General features: G+C 44.1%; 1 long non-coding RNA gene across 3 annotated transcripts in view; it reads right to left on the reverse strand.

The window, feature by feature from the left end:
• Positions 1 to 22,450, reverse strand: part of LOC131496843 (uncharacterized) — a 250,187-nt gene that overhangs the window by 2,937 nt on the left and 224,800 nt on the right. The window contains exons 7-8 of one of the 3 annotated variants that reach the window (XR_009254666.1): positions 15,683 to 15,882; positions 13,472 to 15,016 (exon numbers count right to left, since the gene is read on the reverse strand). This is a non-coding gene — a long non-coding RNA (uncharacterized LOC131496843). Of the gene's footprint in view, positions 1 to 13,471; positions 15,883 to 22,450 lie in introns of those variants that run through there. The other 2 variants (XR_009254661.1, XR_009254660.1) reach the window with 2 other exon arrangements.

Genomic DNA, 22,450 nt, shown 5'->3' on the forward strand with positions numbered 1-22,450 from the left:
AAAACATGAATAGGCAATTTAGCAAAAAAGAATTACACATGGCAAATAAATATATTTTAAAGTATTATATAACTCAACATCTAAGTAGTTTTGATTGATGATCATTGAAAATAAATACATTTCCCAATGTTGACAAAGAGAGAGGAAAAGATCTTTGGGGGGCATAAACTGGTCCAGCTTTTGAAGAGTATTTTGTCAGTATTTATCAAACCTTGGAAAATGTTCATTTTTAACTAGAAATTTTGCTTCTAATACTTTATATTTTTGAGATAATTGGACATGGGATTTAGCTAGAAGGATATTAATTCATTATTTGTTAACAGAAAAAATGGAAAGAACCAAACACATTTCAAAATGAATAATAGTCAATAAAAACCGTAGTGTCATTAAAAGGTATTTGTGAGAAAAAATTACGTATGCGAGTGTGTGCGTGCGTGTATAACCATATAACCGTGCCATAAATCACTAATTCATGGCACCCACTAAATTGCAAACAGTGATTATCTCTGTGTGTGGAATTATGAGCGATTTGTTTTCTTTTGTACTTTCCGCGCCTTTCAATTTTTCTCTGTGTATTATTTTTATAACAGGAGTATATGTTGCTTTACGTATTCAATTAATAAGGATTTAAAAAGGTACTTTAGGGGTGCCTGGTGTGGCCCAGTCAGTTGAGCATCCGACTTCGGCTCAGGTCACGATCTCACAGTTGGTGAGTTCGAGCCCCACGTCGGGCTCTACGTGGACAGCTCGGAGCCTGGAGCCTGCTTCCGATTCTGTGTCTCCCTCTGTCTCTCTGCCCCTCCTCCACTCGTGCTCGCCTCTCTCTCTCTCAAGGATGAATAAACATTAAAAAAAAAATTGAAAAAGATACTTTAGGGGCGCCTGGGTGGCTCAGTCGGTTGAGCATCCAACTTCGGCTCAGGTCATGATCTCATGGTTCATGGGTTCGAGCCCCAGTCAGGCTCCGTGCTGACAGCTCAGAGCCTGGAGCCTGCTTCGGATTCTGTGTCTCCCTCTCTCTCCCTGTCCCTCCCCTCCTTGTGCTCTCTCTCTCTCAAAAATAAATAAAACATACACTCTCTGTTTTACCTCCTCCCAAATCTGACCTCCTTCTCTCCATCCCAGTCTATATAATCATAAGGAACTAACTGACCTGGGGTTGGAAATAACCTTCACGTGATGCTGTGTCTTCCTACAACCCCGTGGACAGCACCCCCTTGCTTGGATGCCAACTGGCACCTGCTGGTTCGCTGTTGCCCATCCGGCTTCCCGCCACCTGCTGGGCCGTGGTACCCGGTCATCACGGAGCATCGGCATTTCAGAACCGAAAAGAACGTGAAGATTTTTTCTTGCCCTGTCCCTGCATTTTGCCCAAAGAGGAACCCGAAGGTCGGAGGTGCCAAGTGACTGCCCGTGAGCACAGAGCCGTGACTGGGCCAGGCATTGCCTGGAGCGGGGTGTCCCCGATCCTGAGTCTGTGCGCTACCCCACGGTCCTCCCCACCTCCAAGTTGGCGCGTTCATTCCGAAGGGTTCTCAGTCCATGCCAGTCTCTGCTGCACGCAGCTCGAACAATAAAGGGGCCCCGCAGCATGAAAGCACCCGCAGGGTCTGGGGTGCAAACTCGGGCTGGTAGCCGAGCTTGCTACGTGGCTGCAGCTGAGCCATAAAGCCCTTTGGTCTTGGCTGCCCCTTCTTTTAATTCGAATTTGCAAAGTAGAGCAATAAAGTATAACAGAAGCTGCCTTTGATTTAGGGCTGCCGGGGGAGAGCCTCGAGTTAGATGGAGTTGTTTATTTAAATAAATGAATGGAACTTTAACAGAACAGCTAATAAACAAACCCTCCATAAGGTCACGCCAGGCTCCCAGAGACCCGAGGTGTTGGGTCTGAAACCCAGCCAAAGAGGCCAAGGCCTCACATGGGCCTCACAGAGGTCTCCAGTGGTCTCCGGGGTCCCCCCCCGGGGCCTGGGGTTTGGAAAGCCTTGTGAGGAGCCGCACCTGGGGACAGGCAGCAAGGGCTTTATTTTATCCACCCTAGAAGGAGGGACAGCCAAGGGGGCACTGCCAGCTGGGGAAGCCAGCGCCCCACGGCACCGAGGCATCCACGCTGCCTTACGGCGACCAGAAATCCCTTCTCCCAGGCCGCCGTAGCCTCCGTGGACTCCAACTAAAGAGAGTGACTCCAGTCACAGTGCGGCTGACGTCCAAATCCGAATTTGTGAAACCTTTCGATTTGATTTACAATTCCAGTCGTTGGTGAGCTGGCCTCAGAAGGCCATCCAGCCCCAGGAGGGAATTTTCTCCCTCAAGCCTTTTTTCCTGCTGCCCCTTCCCTGCATCCCTCCCTCCTGTCTTTCAAGATCCAGTTCAGAAGCTGCATTCCACAGGTTTGCTTTGCTTAACCACGCAGGCCAGAGTGAACTCTCTCTCTTCTGCTTCTCTAAGGGACTCGGTTGGACCTATGGCGTGCCACTGTAATGTATTGTTTTTTTGGGTTTTTTTTTTGTTTGTTTGTTTTTTACGTAGGCTTCATGCCCAGCCAGGAGCCCAACGCAGGCGGGGTTTGAACTCACCACCCTGAGATCAAGACCTGAGCTGAGATCCAGAAGTCTGATGCTTATCCGACCGAACCACCCAGGTGCTCCTGTAATGTGTTTTTTTAATATTGCAGAGCTGCGGGCACAATTTCTTCTCCCTGTGTGCTTTGCCCACAATCAGTGTTCAAGAGGAAGGGTGAAACAGAAGGACTAAGCATTAGAGGAGCAGAGCCCGTCCCATTCCAGAGAAGACGCGGGAGGCCCGGACGCGTGGCCATACTATGGTGCCATTAGAACCCATCTCTGCGCACAAGATGAGCTTTGGAATTATTTTGTTTTGTTTTTGGCAAGATAGGCGCACCTCGGGGCTTCACGCTCCGTCCTTTGCCTTTCCACTGGCTGACGGTCACAATGGCTTATGACTTTCCTTTGCGGTGTTTTTACTAAAGCAGTTTTCCTAACGGGCTGTTTGCAGTCATTTCCCTTTCGCAGCTGGCCCCAGAGTGAAATGAAGACAAACAAACAAAAAATGATACCCAGGGGTTTATCAATTTTTTCTCCCTCATAAACTGGTAGTGCCTCTCAGCAGGAGAAATTCACAGTCCCCAATTTATGACTCCTTTCCGCAGGACTGGTCTGCCCAGATTGACTCACGACGTGGAAAAAGCCCAGATCCCTCCGGCTGAGCCTGGTGCCCCCTTGCTGAGCCAGGCAACATCACTGTTGGGTCTGCGAAATGGTGAAATATTTGCAGGGGTTGTAGATCCTGGAGCCCTGGAGCCTTGCAGGGAGAAATGAGGACACCGTCCCAGGGTGACCTTACGGGACTTCCAAATGAGCAGAGAGACTTTGTTCCCCTCCTTCCCCACGTATTCCGTCCAGTTGCTCTTTATTTTTCCCAAGGGGGGAAAAAAACCCCTCTCTTATGATACTTAGTATATAGGAGTCAGAAAGAACCTACCAGGAACACCTAAAATTCTGAGCCAGAGTTAAAAAGGAAGAGCAGCAGGGGCCCGGATAAACCAGAGAGGAACCTATGAGACCCAAGGCAAAGGGAACGTGTTCATCAGATTTCTTCCCTGATCCAAAGAGGAAGAAGACCATAGCCTAACCCCATCAGGATGGCGTGTCGAATGAGCTACCCCTAGGAGCCATGGCTTCAAAGTTATCATGAGTGACAGGAGGGGGTTTGGGCAAGGGACAGCTTCAACCTTCACACGTGCGCTTTGTTAGACCATGCAAGACCACACTTATGATTTGCTTTAAGGACACAGTTTTTTTCAATCATTTACAATGTCACTTCATTCATTCATTCATCGCTTCACTCAAAATGAGGGTCAACTACAAGCTGGGTAAATAGGTAGACAGTCTTTGTTCTCACAGAGCTTTCCATCTAGTGGCAGACATGAGTTTGAATAAATTATCCCACCAATTCACTGTGTAATAAGGGGATCGATCCCAAACTCAGTTTACACAGCACAGGTAAGAAGGATAGCCCTAGGGAGGTCCCGCTGGATCTGAGAACCTAAAGACTGAAAAGGAAGGCGGAGCCAGAATAAAAGAGGTAAATCGCGAAACAAATGCTAAGTGGAGAAAGGAAGATGTTCCAAATCCTAGGACCGGAAGAAACTTATCGAGTTTGAGAAACCAAGAATAGGTCAGGATGACTCGCCTGCATCAGCAAAGGGGAAAGTGGCTTAACTGAACCCTCGGGGGTTCACAAGAGACGGATCGTGCAACACCCTCTAGCTCGTGTTGAGGATAACGAAGGGGCAGCTATTGGCAAGGACCGGCAGGACTTGATCGGATACCTCAAGCTTCTCTCTCTCCAATACCAGCCTCGGGCCACCACCTACCTCTCCATTGTCTACCTAATCAATCCCTGCCTCTCCCCTTACCAGTTGTGTTTCCTTGGCCGTGTTTAGGTCCCATGAGCTTCCTCTGTAAATTGTGGGAAAGTTGAGAGAATTAGGTGAGATGGTATCTACAGGGCTCCTGGAACACAGAAGGAACTCTAAGTGCAGGTTTATTTCCTCCCTTCCCTGCCCCTCATACCTCTACTCTCTGAGATCTTGAATTTGGTGACTTCCTTTTCCAAATAAAACCATGTGTCCCGCTCCCTCTTTCCTTCCCCGTCCCACACAAATGTACTCTTACACCTCGTCCAGATAAATATTCACTTACTGACTCCGTCCATCTAGCTAATTCCGCTTTCTACGTCCGTCCAACTCAACTTTCGACACCCATTTTGACCTCGTGGTTATTTACGACCTGCATTTGCAACGCCCTCCTGTTCCCTGGTGGCTGAAGCAGTAAAGTGGCTGAACTTGGGGACAGAGGTATAGTGCCTGGGAAATAAAGAGATGTTGCAGGTCAAAGGCAGGGCAGACAGGGACACTGTCTCGGGCTGGAGCCGACACAGAAGCAAAAGACCAGAGCCAGGCAAGCTGTTAGGTGAGTGGAGGCAGACACAACCTGACAGAGATAAGGGATCTTGAAACAAAAGCGAAAACCTTCCTCAGACAGGAAACCTCTCATTCCCTCCTCTGTCACTCTTGTGGCCGGATCCAACGATAGCCTTCCTCTCTCCAGCTTTGCTGAGTCCCGGAGTCCCGGGTTGCTGCCTGCAGCCACAGCCACATTAGCAAGCCAGACAGCAGGTTTTATGTAGCCATGCCGTCCGGCTTCTTCCAGAGATACCAGACCTGTACTTAGGAACCCCTGAGAGCGCCTTACCGGTGTTTAAACAGACATTTAAATTAAGGAGGAAGTTTAAACTAGTTCACCTCTGAGACTCCTTCCAGTTCTGGGAGATTTTCTGTTCAACAGATCTTTATGTTAGTTCATGTTAAACTTATTTATTGAATAGATGATAAATGCTTACAGTAAAATGAAATTAAACAGCATGAAGGGGTATGTACCCAAAGCCCTAACTTACCTTCCTCAGAGGCAATTACTGTAACAAGTTTCATAGGTATATGCGTAGCAATTTTTGATAAATATTTACTTGTGAATAACCATTTATGAGTATAAATAGCTGGGAACCTTTTCTCAGCACTCACTTATCTTTCAATCATGAAACTTCAAACTTACCCTATCCCTATTTATAGAATCAACCTCTTCCTATTTTGTGTCCTCACTGTGCTAAGTAAAGACCTAACTTATGGTGTCTAAAATGTTTTGCTGCCTATCACTGTCTGTATTACAAAATGATGAATGAAATAATAAAGTAGAAGGAAGAAACTGTAAGAGTAGCAGTGAGAATTAATGATAGAGAAAACAGTCATCCCAGAAACAAGTTATAGCTGATCTATAAAACCAGGGTCCATTCTTTATGGAGACTAATGAAGTAGATGCTTGGCAGGTCTGACTAAAGAGAAGAAGAAGAGGAAGAAGAAGGAGTAGGAGGAGTAGGGGAAGGGGAAGAGAAGAAGGAGGAGGAGGAGGAGGAGAAGAGGAAGAAGAAGAAGAAGAAGAAGAAGAAGAAGAAGAAGAAGAAGAGGAGGAGGAAGGAGAAGGAGAAGAAGGAGAAGGAGAAGAAGGAGAAGAAGAAGGAGAAGGAGGAGAAAGAGAAGGAGGAGAAGGAGAAGGAGGAGAAGGAGAAGGAGAAGGAGAATGAGGAGAAGGGGAAGGAGGAGAAGGAGAAGGAAGAGAAGGAGAAGGAGAAGGAGAAGAAGGAGAAGAAGAAGGAGGACAAGAAGGAGAAGAAAAAGAAGGAGAAGGAAAGAAGGAGAAGGAGGAGGAGGAGGGGAAGAAGGAGGAGGGCAAAGAGGACAAGAAGGACAAAGAGGACGAGGAGGAAGAGAAGGAGGAGGAGAAAGTAAGTAATAGTGAAAGCAAGAAAAGTAATAGGTTGATAGTTATAGAGAAAGCTTTAAATTATAAGGGTATTTTATACCATTTTATGCCAACAAATTTGAACATCTAGATAAGATGGATAAGAAACTGACAAGGTAATCAAAGATTGCCACTAAAACTCTGGGCCCAAGGGTTTTATACACAAATTCTACCAAGCCTTCAAGGATTTGTGTCATTTAACTTATTCTACAGCATAACAAAAGATAGGAAATTTCTCAACTCAATCTTCAAAGATAGTACGTGGAAAAAAAATGTTGGCCAGTCTCACATACATAGATATAAACATTTTAAGTAGCAAATTAGCAAGCCCAATCCAACAGTTTGATAATAGAATGTCAAAATGGTTTATCTCATTCACCATTGGGAAACTCAATAATATAATTCACCACATAGGCTGCTCAAAATAGAATGTGTGCATGTGTGTGTGTGTGTGTATATATATATATATATATATATATATATATATATATGTATATATGAGCTATATACATGTATATACATACATATACATATATGTAGTCACCTTAAAAGATGCCAACATGAACAGCTGATAAAATTCTTCATCCTTCCTCTTAAAACATACTTTTGTAATATTATTTTATTTGAATAAAATGCCCTTATTCTCTAAAATAGAGTCTTTACCAAATCCTCCAGTAAAAATCCCACATACTTGTGAAATATTAGAGGTGGTTTTACTAATTGAGAACAAAACGAGGATCTCTGTTATCATCGCCACTGGAAATATTAGCCAATGCAACAAGACAAGAAAAGGAGACTTTTAACTATTGCAAAGGAAGGCACCAAATGGCTCATTTTCACAGTTATTGATGAAGAAAGTCTATGAGAAGCCATTTAAAAGATTATTATAAATAGTAAAGTAATTCAACAAAGGGCCAAATAGAAGACAACATAACAACACCATTTCTTTTCTTATATATAAGAAAATAAAAATATATAATAATAGTAATAAGGCAAACATTTATATATCATTACAATTTGCAAGATGCAGCTCTAAGTGTTTAATATAGATTAACCCACTACTTTATCCTCATAACAACTCCAGGAGTCAGATATCATTATTGTTACCATTTCACAGAAGGGTAAAAGCAACTTGCCCAAGATCATGCAGCTGACAAGTACCAGAGGCATGGTATAAACCAAAAGAGTCTGGCTGCATTTTCCATGCTCTGGAAATTATATCCAGAGTGGAGATCCTCATTAAAAATTTTCTGAAGAATCCAAAAAGAATTTTCGTCAGGATGACAGACATATTTTAATGTGATAAAGTCAAAGAACGGTAATGATGGAAGGATTCAGATTCTCCCCGACACTGTCACCTGAACAGTGCCCTGATGAAACCCTTTTGAAGGCAATTGGTTAATATCTGTTAAAACTGAAGATAAACTGGGTGCTTGTGCTAAAGAGATCTTTCAGTATAAGAATACGTATTGCAGAATAGTTGGAAAGAGCATAAAATAGACAACTAAATGCCCATCAGTAGGAGAGCGTGGAAATAAAGGGTTCTATATCTTTATTATAAAATATTATGCAGACGTCAAAAATGTAGTGATATGGAGGGGCACCTGGGTGGCTCTGTTGGTGAAACGTCCAATTTTGGATTTTGGCTCAGGTCATGGTCTCATGGTCCTGAGATAAAGCCCTGCATCAGACTCTACGCTGAATGTGGAGCCTGCTTGGGATTCTCTCTCCCTCTCCCTCTGCCCCTCCCCTGCTTGCTCTCTCTCTCTCTCTCTCTCTCTCTCTCTCTCAAATAAAAAAAAAAGCATTGATATGGAAAAATTGCAAAGACAGACTTTCAGATGAACACGGCAAACTGGAGAATATGCACAGAGTGATCCCCTGTGCTTTTTAAAGGCATAATATTGAGAGATACATGTACATATTCATGCACAGAAATGGGACTGAAAGAAGAGGGTCCAAACTGCTGGCAGAAATGTCTCCTGAGAAAAGGACAAAGAGAAGGACGGGAGTGCAAATCCTTCAAGGTTTTCTCTCTATGACTCTGCGTCATTCGAACCTCCTATAAGAGGAATGTATTTTGAAGTTTGAATGTGTCGTTTAAAAGGACACAAAATTTAAAAAAAAATATTAACTACTACTCTTAAAACCAGAGCCCGGGAAAGGGAAAAAAAATGGTTTTTTTTTTTTGCTAGAGAACGTATTTAAGCCCAAATGCAAGCAGTTAGGTCTTTTTGAGTTTTTCGGTTTGTTTGTTTGCTTGTTTGTTTTTTGTTTTTTGTGGGTTGGTTGGTTGGTTTGGTTTTGCAAAAGGACTGATAATTTTGATGACAAGGGAGTTTGGAATGCTCATTCTTCTGACCACTTCTGGCAACGCTTAGCGAGGTGAGGGACAGACATCGTCTTCAGAACGAGAATGAATGAGAAGAACAAAAGAGCCCCGGAAAGGCAAGGAATTTGCCCTGTTGCGTAAGAACGCTGAATTGTGTTGATTTCAGCTTAGGAAGCAAGGTTAACGAGAGCTGTTTAATAAGAGGTGTTTCTGAGAACGGCATTAGATTTGTGAATGGCCCTGCTTCAGAGAGGAGTTTTGATGCCCTTTCTCAGAAGGCAGTGGAAAGCTCAGATCTTAAGACTCTCTTTGTTTTGGGGGGAGAGATTGGGGCCCAAGACTGGATGGTTTAAAACCCACCATACCTCCCAAGGTTGGGAAAAAAGGCACCGGAAAACCCTCCCTCCACCCCCATATTTTGTAATAGCAGCTGCAAGTCAGAGCGGGAGATAGCAGTTGGTACTCAGGAGGGGGCGGTGGTGTCAGAAAAAAAAATTAAGGCAAAAGATCTGGAAATGAACGCTGTTGCTTATGGTTAATAAAGCTGGTGCTGGGAACGTTCACCTTAGTATGAATTCTGGCTGCACAGCACGAAAGTTCTGAGACCCTGGGCGACTGGCATACGTTTTTTTTTAATCCTTAGTTTACTTACCTTTGAAATGGTGGTAGGATGATTTTCTCACAGGTTTGTTATGAGTCATAAATGAAATAATCTTGTGGAGAAGTAGTGCAGCGTTTGGGACATACTATTCAATACATGTTAGTATTATTATAATACATAATAGTATTATTTATTTAAGGGTTAATTTTGAGAGAGAGAGAGAGAGAGAGAGAGAGATGGGGGGGCAGGGGCAGAGAGAGAGGGAGACACAGAATCCAAAAACAGGGTCCAGGCTCTGAGCTGACAGCACAGGGCTTGAACTCATGGGCCATGAGATCATGACCTGAGTTGAAGTTGGATGCTTAACTGACTGAGCCACCCAGGCACCCCGAGATTGCAATTCTTTTTTTTATATATATTTTTAATGTTTATCTATTTTTGATAGAGAGAGAGAGAGAGAGCCAGGGAGGGGCAGAGAGAGAAGAAGACACAGAATCTGAAGCAGGCTCCAGGCTCTGAGCTGTCAGCCCAGAGCCTGACGTAGGGCTCGAACCCACAAACCACGAGATCAGGACTTGAGCTGAAGTTGGATGCTTAGCCGACTGAGCCGCCCAGGCACCCCTAGTAATAATGGCATTATGGTCACCGTAAGAACCAGGGAAACAATCACACTCCTTTAGGAACTTGGTCTCTAACTCATGGTTGGTTTTGCTTCTTAGTAGAACATGTTCCAGGGCTCATGGAGGAGTCAATGGCTCTTGGGTGTGGCCTGGAAAGTGGCTTGCCAGCTGGGGACACAGTCTACAGTTTTACGGTCCAGGAGCCACTGGTTCGTGTGGCTATTGAGAGCCCAAAATGTGGCTAGTCCAAAGAGAAATGTGCCATAACCATAAGGCAGTCCTCTAGATTTGAAGACGCGATACGACAATGATGTAAAATAAATCATGAATTCTTTTCATGTTGATTACATACTGAAATGATCATACGTTAGCTGTATTGGCTTAAATGAAAGATGTCGTTAATATGACGTTCCTCTCTTTCATTTTGCTTTCTTTAGATGGCTACAAGGAAGTCGTAAATTACATTTCTATTGGAGAATGCTGGGCTACACTCTATTTGTCCTGATAAGTGTGTGTTTAGCATTTTCAAAATACTTTCTTTGGGTTTCTGGGAGGGTAGGTGAGAAGAAATTCCTTTCTCCATTATTAAGGTAGAGAAACTGAGGATTGAAGTGATTTTCCCAAAAATGTTCTCAGTGTGACACGTGCCTCTGTGGGGGAAAAAAACTCACTTAGAACAGACGCCTTCATAACAAAAAGGTGGTAGCTTTCCTCATCTCCCACCATGTCACGTTCCACAGAGGCAAATACTATTTTTTTAATTTTTAAATGTTTACTTATTTTTGAGAGAGAGAGACAGACAGACAGATAGGCAGACAGAGCATGATCAGGGGAGGCACAGAGAGAGAGAAGGAGACAGAATATGAAGCAGGCTCCAGGCTCTGAGCTGTCAGCACAGAGCCTGACGCGGGGCTTGAACCCGTGAACCGCAAGATCGTGACCTGAGCTGAAGTTGGACGCCTAACCAACTGAGCCACCAGGTGCCCCAGAGACAAATACTTTAAAATTTTTTTAAAATTTATTTTTATTTTTTGAGAGAGCGAGAGAGCGCGAGCGAGCGAGAGAATATGCACAAGTGAGCAGGGGAGGAGCAGAGAGAGAGAGAGAGGCATCCCAGGCAGGCCCCATGCTCAGTATGGAGCTGACGCAAGGCTGGATCTCATGACTGTGAGATCATGACTTGAGTGAAGTCAAGAATGGACGTTTAACCGATTGAGTCACCCAGGCGCCCACAAACACTTTTAATATGTATTTTAAGTGGTGTTATTAATTACTTCAGTGTTACCCACCTAACTCTTATCAACTGTGAACATTTGTGTTCAAGATTCCTTTCCGATGAAGCACGCTGCCTTCACCAGAACAACCTCTGGTCAAGGAAAGAGATAACAGCTTTCTGAGTCAATCATGTGTAAGCACAGTCTCTAGCTTACAACAAGAACTTAGGGTTGTTACCAGAAAGAAAGGAAAACAATTCCTGAGGAAGTAAAGAGTGTGTGGCTTTAGTCCTCTTTTTCCATAATTGGATCTTTATGGGCACAGTAGGTGCCCTAGTTTGCAGCACAAAACAAAGTATGAATGTCCCTCTTTGTATCAGGATTCTGCCAACTTTTGAACCAAGGATTCTTCTTAGAACAAGATGTGGCCTCCCTAAAGGCTGGTATTAATTTACCACAGGTAAAGAGAACCAAAGACTACGTAGAGCCTAGAATATTAATTATGAGAAAATTTAACTCCAAGGTTGGCAAGCTTTATCTGTAAAGCACTAGATAGTAAATGTTTTAGGCTTCTGAGAATCTGTGGTCTTTGTACAGCTACGCAACTCTGCCTGCTGTTGCAAAAAAAGCAGTCCTGAACAATACAGAAATGAATGGGCATGGTCGTGTTCCAATAAAACTTTACAAAAACAGGTGGAGGGCCAGCTTTGCCGAAGGGCTGCAGTTTGTCAACTCTTGGATTCCAGCTGGTTTCTAGCGGAAACTACATCCAAATCACAAAGAGCCAACACATTTGCACAAGAGGAGGAAATATATATTAACACTGAGTAGTATTGTCCATAAACAACAGTAAGACAGGACTACTTAGGGAGATCCATCATTGCGAGAAGATGCTTATGTTGATATTGAGGTAGCAGCCCCAGTGGGGGGGCATCACGGTAGGCTTACCTTAAAATGTTGGGTGGAGAAAGGAATGGAAAAGTAACCAGAGGAGGCTGTTAAGGCTGATGTTTTCCTCCTCCACAATGGAGAATACCTGTACCTTTTTCACAGTGAGGTTGGTAGAGGGAAATGATTAAGTCACTAGGGAAATGGAAGGACTTGGTATCACGAACAGGTAGAAAAGTTTGCCCAGACAGGAAGGAGCAATGCTTCCTACTTTAATGGAGGAATGAGAGTTGAGTTGGTTCCTCAAGGACATTTGGTTTCTCCATTTTCCATTCTTTCATGAAATATTGATCTATGCCTTTCTCCTCCTGCATCACCTCCAGCCTTACATCATCGCTTAGTTGGATATTAGTAGGCCTTTCTTTCTTGAGGTGAAAGAACTTAGGCCAGCGATCTTCAGATTTACTCACGGGATGCGTCCAAAGAGAAGGCACCCAATGTTATCTTCACTAGGACATCGGACTGGAGGCAAGGAAGCATGTGTGTCCTAGACTGTATCACAGGGTTCTGAGGCTGCTCTGTTACCAAGCCTGGGTTTTAGATTGAATTAAAAACCGTCTCAATTTAAGAGGTCTCCTGGCAAAATGCTGGCCTACCATGTGAGTGGATGAGCATGAAATATGGCAGGCCACGGCTATCCTTCGTGAACGTCTGCAATCAAAGGATAAATGAATATGACCGATTTTCCTGAATAAAGCTGGGTTTGCGTTTAAGATAAATGGCCAGGCAAGGTGAGGTTCGATGATGAATGAATTGGGATTAGCATTGCAGGCGTGATGGAGAAAGGCTTTCTATTCCTGATACTTAAAATCATTACTCTTGGTTAACATCTGCCACAATTAATCACTCCACCCCCCGTGTTTGCTCAGAGTACTTTGTTTGGATCTCAATTGAAGCCCTGATTTTAGTCTACCTTCTATCATCCATAGATGTATAAAAGCCTGTCTTGCCAGTGGGCTGTGATTCCCTTGAGAGCAGGCACTGTTTTAGCTAATTTTGTAGCAGAGTGCGAACTCCGGAATGTCTATCGAGCAATGGTTTGGGGGATGCAGTCTTAGGCAAGACAATGTAAGAGTCTGTGGGCTGGGCTTGCAATGCATTTTTGCTTAGACTTTTATTTTTTTATTTTATTTTATTTTATTTTTTTTTAAAAAAAATTTTTTTTTTCAACGTTTTTTATTTATTTTTGGGACAGAGAGAGACAGAGCATGAACGGGGAAGGGGCAGAGAGAGAGGGAGACACAGAATCGGAAACAGGCTCCAGGCTCCGAGCCATCAACCCAGAGCCTGACGCGGGGCTCGAACTCACGGACCGCGAGATCGTGACCTGGCTGAAGTCGGACGCTTAACCGACTGCGCCACCCAGGCGCCCCTTGCTTAGACTTTTAGGTAGCTTTAAGTGGTAGCTGACGGAGGAATATTAAATCTCTGGTAAGCCACCCTTGGGCACCAAAAGACTCCCTAAAATACTGTGTATGTATGTGGTTGAGTTGAACGTGTTGATATTTTACCTGAATTTCTTTAAAAGTTAAGGGCACAAAGGAAATGCTTTTCACGCAGCCCATCTTTCTCATAGAGACGGCTGCTTCACATCCCTGGAAGGCATATTTTGGTGACTTCTAATGACCATGTCCTTCTAAGACCAGCGGATTCTGTTTAGAAGTGCCTGCCTTTGGTGTTGCTGAGGCCGGGTATATAATCTAGCGCTGGGAGCTCAGACATAACTGAGTCACTCAGCACAATAGTGAGAAGAGGCCTGAAGGGGAAAGAGTGACAGCTTGAGGAAAGCCAACTGGAGCCAGGCAGGATGAGGAAATAAGGAGAAAGGCAGAAGGGAAGACTTTCAACCCCCTTACCATACACACACACACACACACACACACACGCACCCCTTCGCTGGTGGCACAGTTGAAAATGGATTTTGGAGAGCAGAAATATCTAAAGGGCATTTAAATCTGTACCCTGAGAAGTGCATGCTTCAGGCGTGGTGACCTGAACAACAAAGATTTGTGTCCCCCAGTGTGAAAGGGTAGAGTTGATCCTACCCAGCCAGAGGCTCCATTTCCCAGCCTCCTTGCATGGGGGGAGGGGGGGGTCCATATGGTTAGTTCTTGCCAATAAAATGTGAGTGAACTGAGGTGTGACCTTTTGGATTGAGATTTTCACCATCTCAATACTGGGTGCTCTAGGTCAAGGGTTAGCAATTTTTTTTTTTTTTTTGTAAAGGGCAGATAATAAATATCAGTAGGGCTTTCAGGCTACCCAGCCTCCATTGCAAGTCCTCGGCTCTGCCAATTTAGCAAAAATCAGCCATAGAAAATATGTACACAAACAAGTGTGTCTGTGTCCCAGTGAAACTTGACTTATGGACGTTGCAACTGAATTTTGTGTAATTTTCACTCGTCCCAAACTGGTCGTCTTCTTTTGACAGTAGCTATCCAGGTTACACCATAGCCTGTGGTCGTTGCTTTCTCTGAGTCGGTATCGATTCCTTTCTTCCTCTTTCAAAGGGGGACACTTGCCCTTGGAAAAGTGGATCTCTCTGTCTCTCTGTCTCTGTCTTGTGCATACCTTTAATCTCTTGCCTCCTGCCTTCAAGGATGCTATCGTCTTTTCCTACCCTTTAACGTGAAAGCAGAAAGAAAATCCGTTTCATTAAGCCCTACTGACTTCTCAAGCTTCTGACTTCTCTGCCTTTCTCTTTGTAAATAGCCTTCATATTTCAGAGCAATTTTAGGTTCGCAGCAAAATTGGGCAGAGGGCACAGAGATTTCCTATATATCCTCTTTCCCTACAGGCTCCCCCATTATCAGCATCCTCCACCCATGTGGTACATTTGTTATGATTGATGGACTTACACTGAGACATCATGATCATCTAGAGTCCATAGTTTACATTAGGGCTCACTCTTGGGGGTGTAAATTCTATGGGTTTAGACAAATATAGCCATCATTATAATATTAGGCAGAGTATTTTCACTGCCCTAAAAATCCTCTGTGCTCTGCATACTCACTCCTCCTTTCCCTCTAACCCTTGGGAACTACTGGTCTTTTTACTCTCTCCATAGGTTTGCCTTTTCCAGAATGTCAGATCTTCAGAATCACTCAGCATGCAGTCTTTTCAGATTGGCTTTCTGTACTTAGTGATACGCATTTAACTTTCGTCCCCGTCTTTTCATGGTTTGATAGCTCATTTCTTTTCGGTGTTGAGCGTGCACTAGGATGTCATGATGGACCGCAGCTTAATCCATGTACCCACTGGAGGACATCTTGTTGCTATGACTTTTCTTTTCAACCGCTAAGATACTGAGCCGATGCTTGACCTACAGCCTTTTTTCCTCATTCATTACTGTTATCTTTTGCAGTCAAGTATCAGTCCTATTCACACTACACTAACAGCTCTTGGGGGCACCGATGATTTCTAGGTGGGCCAATCAGTGGTCTTGTCTAAGTCTTTATCCATCCTAACGACCGCTGCCTTTGGTACTTTAGAACCCTAAGTGTCGTAGGTGTGGAAACGCTCCCCCTTGTTATGTGTCACCTCGGAGCCTGCATGAAATTATTCATTAGCCATCGGTTCTTGGTACTTACAGTAAAGGAAAGCTAGACCATACGTGAACTTGAGTGTTGGTTCAGGCAAGAGAGAGGCCTGTGCCTTTTGCTAGAGATGTCATCCAGGGTGCACATGTGTATTGTCATGAATTAAAATGATCAGGACACTTAGTCCCCCCTGACAAAGCCAACTGCTTCAGCAAGTAGAAAAAAAAAATGGATGAAAACAGGAGAAATGCCTGAAATACAAGAAAAAGGAACAAAGTACTTTTTAATATAGTTTGGTTATAGTATTTACATAGCATCATATTGAATCAAATGTAAAGTCACCAACGGTCACCATTTTTGACCTACAGCTACGTATCTTTACACAATGTATAGTCAGGATTCACTCTTTACGGACACTGATGAGTGAACACTGGAATGAGAATAAACCTACCAGAGCGACCTGGTTGTGTTTTTCTGTTTCACAGATGAGTAAAAGAGGACGGAGATTATACACCTGTGATGTACATCTACTCCCAGAACCTGGGTCTTCTGCTTGGACCCTCCCCTTCTCGAATTGCCTAGACCATTGAGCTATAAATTCCACACTTCTTTTTTAGGTAACGCTTTAAAAAAAACTGAGCTATTTTCATACTCTACTGAAAACTGTTTGACCCTGAGCGGTTTACGAGTGAGATTTTCAACACTGAAATATTCCATCCACAACTCCCCAAATCCAAGGATTCTCCCAGATACTTGGAGCTTTGCTCATGTTTTCAAGCCAAGCTCATGCAAGCACAGATCAATTCCAGCCTCCAGTTTGCAGAACGATCTCCTGCATCTTCTCTGCTACCCAGTTGAAAGTTTCTTGACTCAGTTCCAAGGAATCCTTTCCACCTCCGTTTTATTAAAATTCATTTTATCGTATTACAACCTTTCAAGAAGACATGTACTGCAACAGGAAAATAAATAGAGCCAATCTCTTTTGTATCATCAAAGTCCTTACATGATGAAGATATGAAATACCAGTTTCTTTTTTTTTTTCCTGTTCATCATCATGTGGAAGGATTATTGAGGCTAATTGAAGCCTGTTACATTTTTCTGCTATTGATGTGGATTTTTGCTGAAGTGGAATGAAACATATCGTCTATGAAGGGAGATTACTTTTACAAATTAAACCAATGTATCTTACTGAGTTCTATTTCCAGAAATGTGACCTTATTACACTTCATAATTTAAAATGAGAGCAATAAAGACATACTAGGCAACATGACTTCTAATAATGCCTGCTGGATTTGAATTAAGTTTGGTCTTGACCATTAAAACATCACAAGGTACCCTGTGGGGACTGTGATGAAAAGCTCCCCATTGGATCAGTTGTTCCTGGCCATCCCAGACAAGATAGCATCCTTCCTCTGTTCTTAGTAAATAAAACGCTCTTGAGTATTTTTGTTGTTGCTACAAGAAGAGGAAAATCCGATTCTCTGTAGAGCTGCCTACAAGGTGAGAAAGAAAAGGAAGGAAGAGCGGGGGAAGGAAAGAAAGGCAGGCATATCGCTTCTGGGCCTTTTGGCTAAGATCAAGTGTGGAAAGAAAGGCAGGCAGTCTTATAATCCAGATTTATTTTGAAGAGGAGAAACTGGTGGGAAAACAGGGGAGAAAAGGAACCCAAAGGACAGGGTGTAGGGAGCCTGGTGTCGGGGAAGGACAGCTGGCAGAAGGGGCCACATTGGAACAGGAAGACTGTCCTGATGCACTGGGCTGGGGGAGGGACGAGTTCTAGAAAAATACATTGGAAGTTTCTAGAGCATCGGGAGAGGGGCTGAGGCTAGGACGGAGGAGACACAGGTGGGGTAAATTAAAAGACTTGATTGCAAAAAAAAAATAAATAACAGTAAGGTTGTTCAAATATGCCAGGTGAGCAAGAAAGTGCAAAACTCTGAAGCCCTTAGTTCTCCTGAAATGGCTTCCCCATCATCACATGATATTATTCAAGAACCAGTCCCTTCAGGACATCCGATCTCAGATGGTTGTGATATGCACACAAAGCTACAGAGGGGTGTAGACAGGGGGCTTTAAGAAGAAAGTACTGACTGCAAGTCAAGTCTGTCATTTAGAGCCTCATTGGTTATGTCTCTGGGACATTTTCTGTCCCTGTGTGGTCTCCTGTCGTAGGGGTAGTGAAAATGCCTTTAATCCTCTGTGTCTAGCTGGCCTTGACCCCAGCCAGAGTAAATTGCGGACACTCTACATCCCCTTGTCCAGTCTCAAACTACCCCTCTCACTAAGGCCTGTTTCCCTTAAGAGCAGACAAAATCTAGAGCTGGGACACAGCGGTGTGGCCAAGTCACAGATTGCCCACATTCTTCCCCTGCTTACCGGGTATATCAGTTCAAGCAAGTTTTTTAAACCGTTCTCCATCCGTAAAATATGAATATCAATACTTCCTATTTTGCAGGGATGCTGTGAGAATTATATAAAAGCTATAGAGAATACGCCAAGCTTTAGGACTGACAAAGAGTCGATACTCATTGATTACTAGTAGGTATTACCACGGCTGCTAATACTTCTTACTGCTACTGCTACGATTTCTGTGATTATTAGACCACTCACCCAGCATCTTTCCCCTGGGTATTGCCCCCTTCTCTACCATTTATCTGGTTGCGGTTGGAGTAACCATGTCTATACAATGGTACTTGTCTTCTCTATCCACTTCTATCCACCGTAGTTCACGTTCCAGGAACTGTGGGTTGATAATCAAAACTCAATCAGTGGTCCCTTCTAAATAAAATTTAATTTGAGAACAAACGACAGTCAACTCAGACTTTTCGACACGGCTGAACCCATAGCGTGTAAAAGATGGGTGATGTCATGGGCTATTTTCTGTCATGTGGAAAACTGAGGGATGTGGACCATAGTAGCACTTCTTTAATCTTTATTGAGCAGCAGAATTACTATAAGGGCTTGTAAAAATACACATTGCTGAGCCCTAACCCTGTTTCTGATTCTGGGGCCGGGTCTGAGAATATGCGTTTGTAACAAGCTCCGAGGTAATGTTGATTCTGTTGGTCTGCGCACCACACTTTGGGAACTACTTGTATATAAGAAGAGAGAAGAATAACACCAAAATGTGGAACAAATCAAAGATAGATAGGGAGGTAGATAGATAGATAGATAGATAGGACATATATATTGTTCTGGCTTCTCCAGAGATTCAATATCTTCCTAAATTTCAGATGCCTCCATCATTTGACTTCATGAAATACTCCAAGATCATTTTAATAATGCCCCTTTCTTGCCTAACTGAACTGGCTTGGTGTTTTTGGCACGCCAAAAGAAGATTCAAGAGTTTTGGGTGGGCAATACAGTCTTCTGTACTTAAAAAGCCAATTCTTCATATTTCATCTCAAACTTTCAGATAGCATCTATATTCGTACTCTGTACAGAAGAGAAGGCGTTTACTCTTCAGAATACAATGAGGACTTCAAAATGAGGCTGAAGGGCTCTCCCTCCAGGAAGACAGCATCGCTAAGGCCCATGATGTCCGCGTAATTCTGTATGTAGCCAGAGCAGAGAACCACTGGTTTCGCCCAGGGAGAAAAGGGACTCAGGCGCTTCCAACCACTGCCTGCGTTTGCAGGACCTCACTGCAGCCTTGCGCATGAAACGAGCCTGAACTTGGGCAGTGAGACAGATTCAGATTTGAGCCCCGGTTTTGCCACTGCCAGCTGGGTGATCTTGGAGAAGTTCCTCAGCGTTTCTGATCTTCGGTTAACTCCTCTGTTGGATGGATGAAATAACAGAATCACTCTACAGGGTTAGAGTGCCACTGACTGATAAACCGTGGGAAGGACCCCTGTAGTTTTGGAGCATTTGTGGAAGGGGAGTCAGCAGCATTATCATCACTTTTGGGAGGCGGGGGAGGGAGGCCAAGAGGACCCACGTTTAGCATAAGAGAGAACGCAGAAAGCATAATTGTGTGGCCAGCGATGAGTCCGGAGGGTTGATCTGGGCTCTTTCCTTGTCCTTCCATCTCCCTAAACATATCAAACTCTTCTGCTGGAAGAAGCAGAGTCTTAACCTTTCCTTATAATTCTGATCATACCACCAAAGTCTTGTCTTCTGTCTGCTTCTTTCTTTCCATCCAGTGACTCTAATTCCCGATTGGAGGACAGAGTGACCAAAACATTTCCTGCCTGGGAAAGTCAAGTCCCCTCTAGAGAAAGCCCTGGAATGCCCTCACCTGCTTGTCAGGTCCCTGACACAGACACTTCTGGGACATGGCTGGTGAACAGACAGCAGCGGGACCCCGGTCAGGAGTAACCCCCTGACTGTGTCACCAATTTTCACACCATCATGGGAGGTCTCCTGAGCCTAATTGGCTGGGCCACACCAGCTGAGACCTACCAGGTGTAACGCTAATGCCATTAGGCTGATGTTGAAAGAATAAACATATCAGAACCTTGGCATCCTGATATGTGCTGCCTCCTTTTATGCAGGAACCCTGCGAGGCTGTGCCTAAGCAGTGGCGTCTTGGTATCCACATCTCCGGAATCCCTCCGTGCCCTCAAAGCTGCAGCATGCCCTCTCTAATATTGTTATTGGGGGCAAATCTTCATTTGCTCAGAGTAGATCCGATTTTGGAAAATAGCTGAGAGCTATTCATTCCCAAGCCCGGTGACAAGGAGAGTGATCAAGCAGGGTAATAGCACTTTGGGTAATAAACAAGTGTGACTTTGAGATTGATTTTGTTGGGCATGGATCATAAACTGATTCTGAGAGAAGTCAGAAATGCAGTTGTATGAGCTTTCCCAAATAGGCTGCCTCCCTAAGTGGACGAGGAGTGAACTCATAAACGCTGAGTTCCTACTGGGTAACAGACGCTTTCCATACACAGTCTTTAAATATATAATCTCACAATTATGCCGTATGATCAACATTTGCAAAAGAGGGAACAGACTCCCAGCTCAATAACCTATCCAGCGTCACAGAGGTAACAAATGGCGGCGTCCAGATCAGACTTTAAACTACCTGACTGCGAATACTCGTGCTCGGGGACTTACCCAGGGAGCTTTGTGACTGACTGCCCTCTCAGCCTCCTCATTTTCTCCCCATTCTCTTCAGCTCTCTCTCCTCTGACCCTCAGCTTCCTGCCCGGCACCCTCCACCTTCTCAGGGTAATTTGCCTAAAAGATAAAGCCTTCCAATAAGCCCTACGCAGGTCTACAATGGCAAGACGTGGCAATTACCCCCAGCTTTTCTCATAAATCACCCCAAGCAAAAAAAAAACCCAACAACAACAACAACCAGAAAACAAGGACGGTCAAAAAAACTCTGCCCTGGATGTAACCGGGAGACATCAGTACCCTAAAATGACAATACCATTGTGTCTGGCTATTTGTGGTAGTTCTGTTCTGTAAAGTCACCGAGAACACCAAATTAGTGGGTACTGAACCAATGCTTCCAAGGGAAACACAGGGTTAGGGTCCTGTAAGCCCCCGGTCACTACATTTTCAACAATCAATCCATACTTAACCTTGTCTTTTGTGTGTTTCTGTTTAAAAACTCCTTACTTGGTATATATTGCTGATTCATTAACATTGAACTCATGGCCAGATCATGCCTGATCAAAGCTTCTCCAGCTCACGTAGTCTCTCCATAAGGCACAGCACAGCCTTCTTGTATTTAGGAACACGGGACGCCACTTTAGCACTGTGTTTGGGGCCATTTTAAACAGCAAAGTCATCAACAACCAGCTCCAAAATGCAAATAACGTGGCACTAAAAGGGATACTTGTTTATAGTCTGAAAGCTGAGCTAAGAAAACAGAGTGTCACCTCGTTCGACCTCAGCCAGGACTGTGTGTGTGTTGAGTGAATTCATGCTCGTCACTCTAAGCATGTCCCTGGATGACCACAAAAGTGCCACAGGTCTCGATGCGGGGGTTACACGTGAATTTCAGTGAGAGGGAAAATTCACAAACACAGAATCTGTGAATGGTGAGTATCCACTGGATGTAAGAAAATGAAATGGAGATCTGACTCTGGAGAAGAGGCAGAGAGGGTACTCAAGGCTACATATCTCATCTCCAGTGGAGTTGGCAGAGCACTTTTCCAATGGAAATGGGAGTGGTGGGGAAACCATTTGGAAAAATGGAGGTAAGTGAGCAGGTTGGTAGGGGAAGTTTCTCTCAACTTGATCTGGCACTCTGTAGAAATGAGGAAGGTGGGGCGGGGTGAGGAATCACATAGGCAAGCCATTGTGCAGGGAGTGGAGTGAAGGAGAAAGACATCTGTACTACCCACAGCACATTCACCGCCAACCCTGCATGGTCTGGGGGGAAGTACTTACTAGAAGAGCCTGCTCACATTTAACACCTATTATCATGATGGGGTGCCTGGGCGGCTCAGTCGGTTCAATGTCCGACTTTGGCTCAGGTCATGATCTCATAGTTTGTGGTTTCGAGCCCTGCGTCGGGCTCTGTGCTGACAGCTCAGAGCCTGGAGCCTGCATCCGATTCTGGGTCTCCCTCTCTCTCTGCCCATCCCCTGCTCGCACTCTGTCTCTCTCTCTGTCTCTCTCTCTCTCTCTCAAAAATAAATAAACATTAAAAAATTTTTTTAAAAATAAAACCTATTATCATGAAGAGAATTTCTGCAAGCCTGGAGCATTATCCTCCCTCCCCACCTCCTACAAATCGCAGGGCCAGGAAGGATTCCACCTGCTCAACGATGAGTAGAAAAAAAGAACAAACAAGAAAGACAAATGAAAGATGAGGAACATTCACCAACAAAATGTTGCCATGGGGCTGAGGAAAATTAAT

The sequence above is a fragment of the Neofelis nebulosa genome, chromosome 16 (assembly GCF_028018385.1).
Source record: "Neofelis nebulosa isolate mNeoNeb1 chromosome 16, mNeoNeb1.pri, whole genome shotgun sequence".
NCBI classification, from domain to species: Eukaryota; Metazoa; Chordata; class Mammalia; order Carnivora; family Felidae; genus Neofelis; species Neofelis nebulosa.